The sequence below is a fragment of the Varroa destructor genome, unplaced genomic scaffold, assembly GCF_002443255.2.
Source record: "Varroa destructor unplaced genomic scaffold, Vdes_3.0 BEIS01000004.1, whole genome shotgun sequence".
Taxonomy (NCBI): domain Eukaryota; kingdom Metazoa; phylum Arthropoda; class Arachnida; order Mesostigmata; family Varroidae; genus Varroa; species Varroa destructor.
Window position 1 is genome coordinate 26,326,824 of NW_019211457.1, and position 13,635 is coordinate 26,340,458.

Consider the following 13,635-nt stretch of genomic DNA (forward strand, 5'->3'; position numbering starts at 1 on the left):
CCACTATTCTTAAGACGTATTCTCTTGTTCCTCAATGTTGGCTATAGACTCGCTTGGTCTTTGTATAAGGCAGAACGAGGCAGGCAATACAGGTTGGAAAGAAAGGCTTTTTCAAGGACGCTTAGGTTGAGGCGACGAGCTCTAGTAGGTGGGGACAGCGCTGCAGCCTAATTAGCAAGCAAACAAAAAAAATGCCACCGATACAGCCTCACCTTCACTCACTCACAAGAGTGGCCGCGATCAAAAGACAATAATTAAATTATTTATCACGATTGGAGATGTTATGGTTTTTTTTTGCTGTTGACGCCCTCGAATGGCAGGTGCCTACCAGACTTCCCCATATGTTTCGTTCCGCAAAGACTCCCGATGGGGTTAGAAACGCCCAGGCTGATTTGTCTACCACAAGTTTGGAGTAGGAAAACTAACAGAAACGAATGTTTAATGCTTCTTACTCTTTCTTTCACCCCCTGTTAAGGACCGTGCGAAAATTACAAGAAACTCGCCCAACACTCAGACACGCAGCTTAAAGACCTAACCTGATGACCACCAAAAGAGTATACCGCAACGTGGCCTGTATTCCCATGTAGGCCATCTGATAAAACGTTCCTGCCATCGCAACCACAGATATGAACCAAGAACAATAGATGCTACGCACAGTTTGTAGGACATATTTCGGTACATAACGGTCAACAACGAGAAAGAAGAAGTTCTTTTAGATGTGATGTTTTGCTACTTTATGTGTTCCTTTATAGAACTCTGCTTTATGGCAGCAACTATGGTTGTTGTTATTGTTGCTATCACCAGCCGCGGTAAGTGAAAAAATCAAACAAAAACCTATAAAAAGGAACGGATCGAGGGAAAGACTACGCTGCTAAATAATTAAGAAAGATTAGATTGCGTGGCTTAATGAATTGATGTACACGGAGGTCATTTATTAGGTCAGGTCAACCAACTCTAGGACAGTCCACTGTGGTTATCGCGTATTACCTATTGCGTTCCACAGCACTGCAATGCTTTAGGACATTTTTTATCTAGTCAGATCACGTAAAATATGTGACTGGCCTCTTGCTTCGAAATCGTTTCTAACTACACCTGTAAAGGGGACATACATTTACATAATAGAGCCCTAATAAATGTACGGTGTTGACTTTTGATATATCTCCTGCGGAGAACTGAGATCATTATCGAAACTTCATTACGTTTGATTGCTTCATTTAATTGACTGTTGAAATAAGGCCTAAGCATGAATACTGTTTGCAATCAGCGGAAAGGTAAATGAAATGATGAAAACCAATAGCATCTCTCATATATCAAATACATGTTGTTGATTTAACAAGGACACTGTTCTCCTAGTTGATTGGTTGCACGAATAAATTTAGATTTTCAATAATAATAACAGTAGAGTAGTTAAAAATGTATCTTCTAATTATGCCATCTACCTTCTAATTATCTAGACGTAATAAAGCTAAATAAACGAAAGTAATACGGTATCAATATTTTGATGGCAATTATAAACCCCCGTAACACGTATGGGTCTGTTGCCATTTTGGCTAAACATTCCTTTCCATGAATTTAAGCGCTCAATATGAAATTCTCTTTCGATCATATCTACGAAATGTACATCCGTCTGCGGTATCCGTCCGCGGCTATCAAGAACGTTCTTTTTTTCTAATCCTTTTTTTACGCTGCCTACAAACAATGAAATTTACTAGGTCGATACGTTTTCCGTTTCATAATTGACCTTGGAAACATAATTACACCGTTATGATTCATTGTTGGCCATAAATCGATCCCTTTTCATATGCCGTTTACTTAATTGTGACGGCACTAATGTATCACAGTTGATATATTTAGATTTAATCCTGAGAAGCAAGCTATACCAATTAGTAAACAAACTCTAACTTGTAACTAAAACAATTTTTTTCAGCACTCAAACACATAGTTTTGCAGCTTCGCTAAATGTGCTAGTTCTGGTACATACGTATGTGCCGTAGAGTGTGCTACTAGTGATACTATTGAACCACATAACAAAACATGTATGTACTTAAAATTTTTGACGAAACAGCATATTGGCCGCTAACTTTAACCATACAGCTGTAATCTGCATTATTTTATATAGTGTCAACAAAATGCTCTCTTACAAACGTTAACGAGAGAGAGCCCATACGTCTGTCGAGCCATTAATGTCTACGCATGCGCACTTAAGGCTTTTTTTTGAAAATTTACATTTTTCATACTTCGAAAGGGTCGCTACTATTCTGAGCATTTCGTGAGATCTTCACATTACGGGAGGCGCGCTCTTTGACCATCCCCAAGGTCAAGCTATAAACGGCCTACCTTTTTGACTTAACGATCACAGCGCAACATATACGTTTACTTAGGTCAATCACGTCAACGTCCAGCGAACTAGGACTAGGTAACAATAGGCCTTGATTTTTAGCTCTATAAGAAAACTAGTAAAGTGCAATAAGGACAAGCAGTCCAAGTCAATGGTCAAATGCCATTACGAGTACCACCATTCGAAATATTGTATCGTTCAGTATTACTTTCGCTTGTATTACACAGAAAGCTGCATATGCTCAAGGCTGCCTTTTCTAATTTGATTAGCCTATACAGAAGGATAGGATAGGATAGGATAGGATAGGATAGGAACACATGCATGCAGGATAGGAACCTAACCTAACCTAATTCATTTTAAGGATATTAATGTATCAAATGTACCAAAACATGTATATATATACACATGTGTATATATGTGATGAAGCTCAAGTACCATTTTTTTAAAAGTCTTTAGTCGTGTGTACTAAGACACCTATAGAATTTACTATAACCCGCTAGAAGAAATAATCTGGTGTGCCAAGCTCTTTAGAATAAATATGAGATTTATAAGCTATCACTTTTTAGGTAACTTAAATTGAATTATAAAACAATATCTAACTAATGCTCATAAAATGCAAGCATAACGCTCAATTTTTCGTAACCTCGTGCCCGGGACTGTTATCATATAATTATTATATTGCATATTACAAAGAAGAATATCACTGATAGTACTTTGACGCACTCGCATTTGTTACTGATTCACAGGAAGTTCAATGCGACAGTCATTTGGTGCCCAGTCCTATCTTTCGTCCAGAAACGGCTATACTTTAAATCCGGCAGCCTCGCGCGTACATAACTGCAAATGCGACACGTCTGAAAAGCACGGAAAGAACAGAAAACATGTATTGATTTCAAAATGCATCGCGTCTGCGCATCTACTAGAGAATCGCTTCCGATGTATCGATACAGATATTCTAGGATGTTCGGTAATACATAATAATAGGATCAGGCCACAGCACTTACGAGCTATATATATGACACGCTTTCACTTATCTAGCTTGGCAGATGTGGCATATATGATAGCTGCAACAATTTCGTCTTCAGTGTCTCTGCAGGAGTGAATGCAGCATCACACGTACGTAACTACTTCACTCTTCCCATTTGTCTACCCCAACCCCAACCCCTCTCCCCTAGCCTTGAACGGCACAGTGTATGTTACACAAAAAATGTGCTAGGAGAAGATGCCGACTCCAGATGGGACCAGCAGCATATAAGAAAATATGATGAAAGTGTTATGGAAATTACATTTCGGCTCGATTACCTTTTCCATCTGCTTTTGTTAGTCGCGCTGGTAGCGCTCTTGAGTCTCGCAAAAGCTGAATCATCTTTCCTCATCTTATTTTTCGGCCAGCGCAGTACTAAAGAAACGTGCTGGTATAGTTATTATCTTTTAACTCTGATCCAGGCCAGACTTCAGCTCCGCGCCAGGTACGCGAGCTACACGAGAGAGAGTCCGGTTAAGCTGGCTCGACTTGAGAGAGTTCTACGATCGGAAAACGCTTCCAGAGAGCTCCAGAAGTAGCGAACCCAGCTATAGCATCGGCAGCAACGACGACGACCACGACCAACAAAGCTATTGTGGTAAACCCTGGGCCAGGGCCGTACGGGGTGTACGTGATTAAACTATATAAATCTTTCGAGGGCGAATGCTAACCTACTTAGAAATCAGCCAAGAGCCGGTAGCATTCGTTCCTTCTCTTTTTTATATATACTTTTCCTTTCCCGCCTCTTTTTCTCGGCCTGTCTGTTCGTTTTACTCGATCATCTTTACGCAGCTTCTATGGCGGAAAATATCCTCACTGTCGGCTACATCGGTTTCGGTCTACCTCACTGGTGAAAGCAGAACTCACAGAAACAGCTATTCGAATTTACCGATTAAAGAAGATTACTTCTGTCACACCGTCAGAGAATCTGTGGGACGTACGCTCTTTGCGTTAGTCATAAAATAGAAACACACAGTAGAGTACCCCAAGTGGGAAGGAAATTCATGGCAAGCAAGTAGTGATCCCCTCCGTATCGCCACCCCTTTGAATTCTTCCGTCCAGTTTCTGTACTACATGCTGCTTGTTGTATCAACAGTGGTCCTTCGTGAGTTGGTTTTAATTTGTAGATTAACGGGGCGCCTACCTTTCAAAAGTAGTGAGTAGATATAAACGAAACCGAGTGTGACGGCTCCGTCGGTGGGAGAACGATTAGCTCCACTGTCACTTGTTAGCTTGCCGGTCACAGCTATCAGCTGTACCGCTTAGGAACGTCCTGGCTTAATGGTCCTTCTCGACCGATTCTGTGAACTGGATTATTAGTCTGACTTGGCCAGGTTACTAACTATTTGCCGCTGAATTGCTTCAAAGCGAAAACCGCCAAACGATAAAGACCGCACTGGTGTAGAGGATAAAACTTCAGGACGGAACTACACGGTGACTGACCATAACTTATCAAGATCTGACCTAGACAGGGATACGTAGAACGAACCGAAGCAGAGGATTGAAGGACGCAAAACGTGTTCAAAAGGGAAATTTCAGATGAAGTAATTGGCAGACGATAGCTGATGGTTAAAAATTTGGAAATAGAGATCGTACGTTAGATAATTTCATATCGTTTTCCACATGACTAGTTCTATTGTTGCGGCCGTTCTCATCCGAACCGGGAGAGGTCTCAACTTTGCGGCTGATCACCCGACGGCAAAATGCGGTAAGAAAACTTCGACGCTAATGAGCGCTCCAAATTAGAATTAGACAGACAACGACGGAGTAGTACTATGCGCTTCTGGATACTGTGACGAGAATTTCAAGTGAGGACGTCGAGATGGACGTTTCCCTCAACTTTCATACGATACGACGTTCATTGCGAAGAAATTATAAGTGTGAATAGGTTCGTGCTGGCTAGTCAAAGAAGGGTACTTGAAACTCATTGGTGCTAAATAATAATTTGGTTGGAGAGTAATTTAGTCTTTGATTATTTGCTTGATTCGAACACTTATCAATCGTCGCTTAAAAATAGCTTGATATATTTGTAAAAGCAGCGAAAGGTGTCGTAAGTGTTGGACTCCCTTCCTGTGTTCTGTCCCAGCGAGTGGCGTGGTCCGGGTGGCGAATGCGTATCGCTTTCACTGCGTTACCATGGCACCTCTGAGCATATGGCCGACGCTAACTGAAATTTAAGCATTGACAAACGGTCACCATAACACAGGACTACCATGCCGTTTTTAACGTCCGCTAGAGGAGCCCTAGCGGACTTCCACCAGATAATTCTACGAACTTGCTCGCATAGCGCAGAAGCGCTAGAAAAAAAATTTGGACATTTTGAGAAACATTTCATTATGCGTACATAATGCTAGTGTCAAGTTTGCTTGTCCAATTTACAAACGACTCATTGAAACCACAATCGTTTGTTGGATACGTAACGTTCCGTTTTATTTCCAGTGATACGTCGGTCATGTAGTATAGCTACTGACCATGACTATCGGGGGTAATAGCTTACATCTTTATTTAGCAAACAATCCCACTAGTAATATAATTCATCACGTGTCAATAAGAAACAGAGTGCAGCAAAAGGAATTACATCGAAAATTGGCCAAAGCTACTTTGTATATGCTATAGACGATAAACTCGTACACGCTTCTTGGACATTTATACTGTCGTCTTATCGTTATAATGAAAATCGCCGTTCTCCCATCCCTTATAGCTTTCTAGTGGATCTTGTGCGTGAGGGGGCGTTCGATAGTAGAAGGTCGGACTGTCCATCTGTGGATAGCTACCCTTAAGCATAAGATGTTATCGATTTACATTTTTTATATATATATATATATATATATACATTTTGTTATCGTTCCTTTCAATTAGTTGCTACCATTTTTTTTCTAGCTTGGTGTTCAAATCAATGCATGATGTTCGGAGACATTTTTGTGACGGCAGAAGGTCAGACAGTTTTTGTAGATTGGACTGTCTATTGGATCCCAGTAGACTATCCTGAAAAGATTTACCGTTAGAAGGGTCGATCAAGCTGTTTGCAATCGTTTGCAATTACCTGAAATAGAAGATCGCTGAGCTCGTTCGATCTGCTGCAAATCGTTTTTGCAAAAGTCGTTCAATGGGGTCAACGATAGCAGTGGTTTTGATTGGCGATTGTGCCTTAACTAGCCTCCTGTCTCAAGGATACAGGTTTTGCCTATGTTTACGCTGCTGTCAACTAGTTAATGGTTACTGTGATATTTTTTAATGACTTAATTGACTGTTTGAATGCATAAAAACATTTCACTTAATAGGTTATCTTTCGGAATAGATAGTACACATATGATCCAATATATATTTATAAAATTGCGTTACTATTACGTAGAGTGTTAAAGCTCTTACGAATAGAAGAACAATCGAAATTGTAAGCTTAGAAGCATGATCACAAGTGAAGAGTTATCCTCAAATGTAACTACATTTAACTGTAAATTTTAATACAAAATGCGCCTTTGAGACAGTTGATGTAGCGGGATGACAGGATCTACATGAAGTTAGATAGCTAAAACGCTTTGTCGATCTATTACATTGTACCTACTGTTATTTTAAGTCCAGTGTACTGCTTTGGGCAAACACCGAACAGCAACTATTCTCTGATTAAGAGGGTTGCCTTCTGAAAAGAAATACGTTGCAAAATGAGATTAGTGGTCAGTTTTGTTTTGTCGAGATCAAGAAAAGTGAGTCGCGTAGCGAGAGAGAGAGAGAGAGAGAGAGAGAGAGAGTTAGCGTGCGTCTGCCGGTTGTTACCGTAAAAGTGTTGGCAACGTTAACGTTTTATAACCCAAGACCTTGCCGTCATCAGTGCGCTGTAATTTATAACGTGTTCGACTATGCATAGCCCAGGCTCGACCTCGTCTTGTTGCGTTAACAATACGCTTTTCTATTCAACATGAAAACGCATGGAGTGGTCTGTCTTCGAATACGGGCGTAACCATGTTTCAGTTTACGCTGGAACGAGCCGGCCATTTGTAACAGTGCTTAAGGCGGTCATAACGGAACTACAACTTGAAACTTTCATTTATCCTTGCTCTCAAAATCAGAATGTTTTGTCTCAAGATAAGCTTGGATTAATCTATATTTGTGGAGGGAAGTCGCTGGCTGCCGAATCTAATTAGATCTTGAGCGGCTCATAACGTTTGCAGCTATTGTACCGTCGAAAGGGTACTAAGCGCTTCTATTCGAAAACGCGAGCCAACAGGTTTCTATATATTGAAATTATTCTACCGTACGCGTCGTTTCATCAACGACCCTTTGCCAGTTTTCTTGAAATGGCTTAATATCGTCACTGTAGAACTTCCATGGTTTTTAGCTGAGAAATTCTACCAAATGGTTTCTGCATCAGTCCATTGAAATTAAATTAACATCATTGAAAGAGTTCTTCTGTAGATGTCAAATTTGGTTGGCGATTTGATAATGCAAAATTCAGTCCTATACCGCGGATGTAGTGAAGTTTAAAATCAAAATTTTTCGGATTTTTTCCCGGATAACTGAAGATATTTGTGATCTGTCATTGTTATAATGCTAGTTCCGGCCGATTTTTTTTCAGCGATTCGTTGTAAGTTTAGTTTTAGTCGTTAACACTGGAGATCTAAATCGATCGTTTGGCTAATTGGCAGCGACCGCTCGATAGAGAATGATCCTTTTCCAATTCCGTCAAATACATCACCAGCACCACCTTTTCTAGCGACAGTCTGGGCTTTTGCACAGGTTATGAAACACGTTTTTAATTTGTACATTATCATTGCGTTAACCGCCGAATATCTTGATTCTGTTCTGAGAACTGGCCAGACTTTTTAAGTGGCACCCGAACATCAAACTTCTTCTTTTTGTTGCCAGCCACCTATCAAATGGTTTACAACTGGGTGCTTAGCCCCTGCCACCTTGTAATAATTTCACCAATCCCCCCTGTAACTGGTTGATGACGAGCATCTTTTGTGTCAAAGCTTCCACGACGAAAGCATTCTTGGGCCGCTTCTTCCGACGACGCAGCGTGACCATAATCAGAACATCTTTCTCTTATAAGTCTTTACATATATTCGTCTTGAACTAAGACCATAAAATATAGTGAATTTTCTATTTACAAAAATGTCTGAGACGCGTAGCTTTAAAGCCATCTAGTTGGAAAGAACGGTCAATACCTTTTCGACAACCTAAAATATGCCATTGAAAGTATATCTATATGTATATGTATATATATACATATAGATACCTCTAGACATACGCTCTATCTAGCGAGACATTTGTCCCTTATAAAGATCGCAGCAGCGGCAGCTACATACGGTTCCATGAATAGACGTTTCTTTGAGAAAATTCTTTGTAATTGACAAATCCAATAAAGAACAACGCTGTTATGAAGCCCTATCTAAAATATGACGACACACATCGATTACAGTAATATTAAGCCTCAGTCGACAGGGGTTTTATCGAGGATTTGGAAGTAAAATTTGGCAGGTCATAGCCAAGAGTCAATTCGGATTTTTCTGAAACTGAACTTACGTCAGAAGTTTCTGATTGTTTTTCACTGGGCACAATTTGCAGTACATTTTTTTTTTGCTACTATTCACATTTAAATATTATAATTTGTAGCGGCAAAAGAGTTTTGATAATAAATTTTGTAACGCCTAGGGGGGGGGGGTCACTCCGCAGTTTCGCGCAATTTAAATAGCGTTGCGATATGTCACTGTATATAGGATTGTCCAATGGCAATGCCTTGGATAAACACTTAAGATCATTAATGTTTATCGGCTATGATATTCTATTACAAACTATATCGAGTATTCAAGCACGTAAACTCAGCTTATTGGTTTTCGTATAAGAAAAAGCGACTTCCGTACATCTAGGTATATACAAATGAGCCGATGTATGCGTAACACGAAATTACGGTTTTTCCCAATTATAGGTTGTGCGTATAGCGCTACTGGTGATCTTAATATGACGCCATTTTTACTACAATTTACATCTATTGAATTAAATTACAAGGCATCTATTGAGCTTAAAGTTGCTTCATATATTCTGAGCTAAATTAGGGCTTGTAGAATTTTAATCCCTGGCGTTACTTTTTCACAGTCCTATTAGCCAATGGCCTGCTATACTATGTACAACCTAATCCATGCGACCTAGATTTCGGGTTGTCTAGTTTCGACTAGGTTGAGCGGTAGGTCTTGTCACATTTTCATTCAACTTATCGTAACATACTATTGATCAGTGGATAAAGTACCAAACATCTTTATCTTCGTGCATACCCCAACAAGCGCAACTGGTCACGGTTGTTACGGAGCAATAACAAAAGATTTTCGCAACTAACTTAAGAGTTGCTTGACACCTGATTTACTCCAGTAGCACCTCGATATGGTGCCCTTCGATCTCAGAGGATTATGTACACCAAAGTACAAATTCCAAGTGTCACGCAACCTTGCGAGCCAATGTTTGACGTATATCGCTCCCCGTGTGCGGCGTAAATCTATTCTACCGCTTCAGATGGGGTACGATCCCGACAAGGCCCAGAGTATGACTGGTGCTGAAAACGCAGTTTTTTTTCGGCACGCAAAACTTCTGTTCTTAAAACTTTACTCCGACTAAATCTTGTCTTCTCGTCCCGACCCTACAGAGTGATAGGGGCGAGTAGTAAATCTTGCACTGAAGCCACAGACAGGAATTGATCTAAGAAGAAAACTCTGGAAAATTGTCCGCCACGATTTTCCTCCGATTTCGTTTATTAACGATAAGTTATGCTAAGTTGTATAAATTTGGCGATCAAGCAGACTTGAGAGGATGCCGTTACAATGTAAGCATTTGCTGGTATGCTCTCATTCATCCTTGACCACACGGAAGTTCACATACGACGCAGTCGAAGATTTAATTAGGGGGCAATTAACTATTCGATCTTGCATATACAATCGCATATAAGTACCACTGGTGGATTATTCATTTTAGCATAATTGTTAGTTAAAATACTATACAAAAATCGAGCCATGAGAGATTTTGAGCGTTTTTTTACTCTGTCTCGCAGAGATTTTAGTATGTAGAGAATGGTGAGGTTATCCGGACCAAAACTTACCTAACGTTATCGTCGGAAATGACCGGCACTACATGGAAAAGAAACTCAAACCAGTACGTTCGAGTATATTATTAAAAGCTCTATTATTATTATTATTATTATGCGGCAAAAGCGAGCTCACTACAATTCACTGTCTTTTCGTTTTTAAATATAAATTGAAATCATGTCGGTAGCTTATATAGCTTTACTAGCTGAGATTATATGGGCCAAGGGCAGAGCTACACGGGGCGATAAGTGATCTTCTGCGAAAGAGTCAGTCTTTCAACAAAGTTAACAAGAAAATGTTTTCTTTCTAAAAAAGGCTACAATGATGGCTAAACAAGAACAGTCCCTATAACAATTTGCTACTAGGTAAAGGGCGTCAAAAATTAGGATTTGTCTATCAGAAAGTTAGGTAAAGCTCTGCTGCATAGTGTGAAGCTTAGCTTTGAAGCGTGGTCTATGTACTGACACATCGAAAATCTGCCCCTTGTTCGAAAAGTAGAACAGAAAAAAACCATTTTTCTTTTTTATCGTTTAACAAAAATTCGACGAAATGCGAAAAAATATTTCAATGCACCGCCATTGATATATATATATATATATATATATGGAACTGTTATTACAACAATCATTTGTTATGGTTGGCACGGAACGTGCAGCTACAAATGAATATGTCGTAGCAAGCGTATATGATAGTTAGTTGGGCCAACATTCAAATGAGGTCCATTCTTTGTACGAAAAAATCAGGCTGAATTAACTGCGTTTAGCATACGACCATATGTCGTAGCGTATTGGTATCGTTGCGGAAAACAGATATCGTCGCCTTCGAATAAGGGTTGGCTTTATAATAATCAGCTCAGTACCAGATATAAGTGAACGGAGCGTCCTTGAGATGTTTCGTTCTGTTGTACGCACTCGACCTTTAAAAGATGACTTAGACAAACCAGGCCTTATGATTCGGAGTACAGTCACTGTTCATGACCAAAGATAATTTCTTCATTTATGAGTTACCTGGATTTTAGAGCATTGATTTTGAATTGGAAAATAAGGCAGTATCTAGCAGGAAAATGCCAGGTTACGAATGCTATAATATCCTTAAAGTCTCATATACTGTAAGCGTTCACAGCTTACAAACATGACATATAATCGATATGTGTAGGCGTTCTGGCAATTATCCATTTTGATAAAGACGAAAACTCATATTGAAATAATTAGCAGAAAGACAGTAAATCTTCGGTTCGATATTGGGTACGACCGTACCCTGTTTATCTCAAAAATACTCCGTGTCTTCAATGTGCCCTCTATATATATGTATAAAATCGAAGTTTCGTCAAACATGCTGCCATAGCTATGCAAATCAGCAGGCATTTTGATGTATCAATATAGCTCAAACCTGCGGGGGACGAGGGGAGCAAAAAAATGGCAACATTCATCGCTCGAGATGTAGTCGGATCCACTTAGAAGTCTACAGATTTCCACTTCCATTCGCTATCCTCGACGAACGAGCTCTTTATTCCATATAGATGAAACCGGCTTCTGGTATCTTGTAGGTTCGTGAATTCGGTATGCCCAGTCTCTGCTTTGCTGCCGGATGTGTCCTGCTGGCGAGGCGTGACCTTGGCCCTAACGGCTTTTGTCCTCGTAGATCAGTCACAGGCCAGCTGGTTTCAGTTCGGCCAGTATCACTAGTGAACAGTAACATCCAACGTAGCATGATGTGGTCAGGCATGATTGCCAGACAACTTAATCCATTATTTGTCTAGGAAATATGTCCCGGATTAGTTAAAGACATGCGTGAAAACTTGAGATAACGATTTTCGTGATGAGTGTCAATAAATGTAGTACTGTCTAAACGGTTTCCATTTACTGTATGAGTAGTTGAATGACTTAGTAGTCAATCCGTGTTAACTAGTCTGTCATTTGAAGCTTAACAAATTGACATAAACGTTTTTACATGCAGAAATGGAATTATTAGCTATCGATCACTTCAACTAATTAGCCATCTTATGGCACCCGAGCCTAATTCATTTTAGCAGCCCAGCGTTCTGTTCGAAAAGCTGCCTTCCTCTTTAGAGGCACTTTCATTACACACCTGCAGTTAGATGAGTAGTAAAAAAAAAAACACAAGTGACTTTAGATAAAAAGCCATTCATCTCGTAGTTACCACTCTCTATCAACTACAATTTCAAGGCGCTGTTCTCGCCAGAGCCCATCTTTCCCATCGAAGTGTCGTACTAATCAACTACAAGGATTTATAGCTCAGCTGGGATAGATCAAATATATCAACCTATACTAATTTGCATACTGCCAATCTTCCATATATCTATACAGCAATATTTCTTTTTGATGCGGCAAACATGTACCCGTTGCCATGCTTTACGGCACAAGCTGATTTTTCCCTAGGCAGCCGTATTACTATTTAATGTACGTAGGTATAAGTCGACAGCCAAATCGACCGTTGTAACACGCCGAGATTCACCTACGTTTTTCCCCTCCGTGCAACACATACCATTGCTTATGCAACGTAAATAAGCACGGGTACCGACGTTCTGTAATACGCTCAGTAAAGCTACGAAGTTTTGGGAGTACTGAGGTAGCTAGCGTAAGCACGGCTAGAACCAGCCGACGCATCCGAATTATTACAGTAACGCCAGTCCGGTAGGTCTGCCTTGTTGTACTAATTCTCCAGGAGGACTAGGAAAGACTTGCGCCCGTAGTTGCTAATCGACCAAATGAAATGCAGATAGGCACAAGGTTTTGGTACACCACTTGTCGTCAGCTACAACTACGACAGGCCACTGTCGCCCGGTAGCAACGTTTATTTCATCTGTACATGTCGGTCTCGTGTGTATATGCGTTCAATATAGCATGACTTCACCTTCGATAGCAACAAAACCACTTTCTGCTTTTAGACGATAGTGAGCATCAGAATAAGAGAAGATCAGCAAGGGAGACGAGCGTTCGATCGAACACTACAGGCAAAGTCTGTATCCGGCCAAATGGTAAACGAAGAATTAAGTCAACAAGGAGCGTCTGCAAGGCCAAAGCTATAGTCTCAGCGATCGCCGTAGCACCAGTTATAATCAATAGTAAATATTTTATAAAACGCTGCCTGTTTTATGAAAAAGAAGCATATGCTGGGCAATGCCCCTATGGCCACAATTATAGAGGATAATCCATTGGTTTGATATTACTGTCGACTCAGGCGAC

At 40.2% G+C, this 13,635-nt stretch overlaps 1 protein-coding gene across 2 annotated transcripts in view; it reads left to right on the forward strand.

Annotated features, from left to right (window-relative positions):
* Positions 1 to 13,635, forward strand: part of LOC111249969 (solute carrier organic anion transporter family member 4A1-like) — a 41,793-nt gene that overhangs the window by 1,256 nt on the left and 26,902 nt on the right. The window contains exons 2-3 of one of the 2 annotated variants that reach the window (XR_015326341.1): positions 3,085 to 3,454; positions 3,785 to 7,476. The exons of the other annotated variant lie outside the window; for it this stretch is intronic. The gene's annotated coding sequence lies outside the window, so the exon portion shown is untranslated. Of the gene's footprint in view, positions 1 to 3,084; positions 3,455 to 3,784; positions 7,477 to 13,635 lie in introns of those variants that run through there. 2 annotated transcript variants of the gene reach the window in all.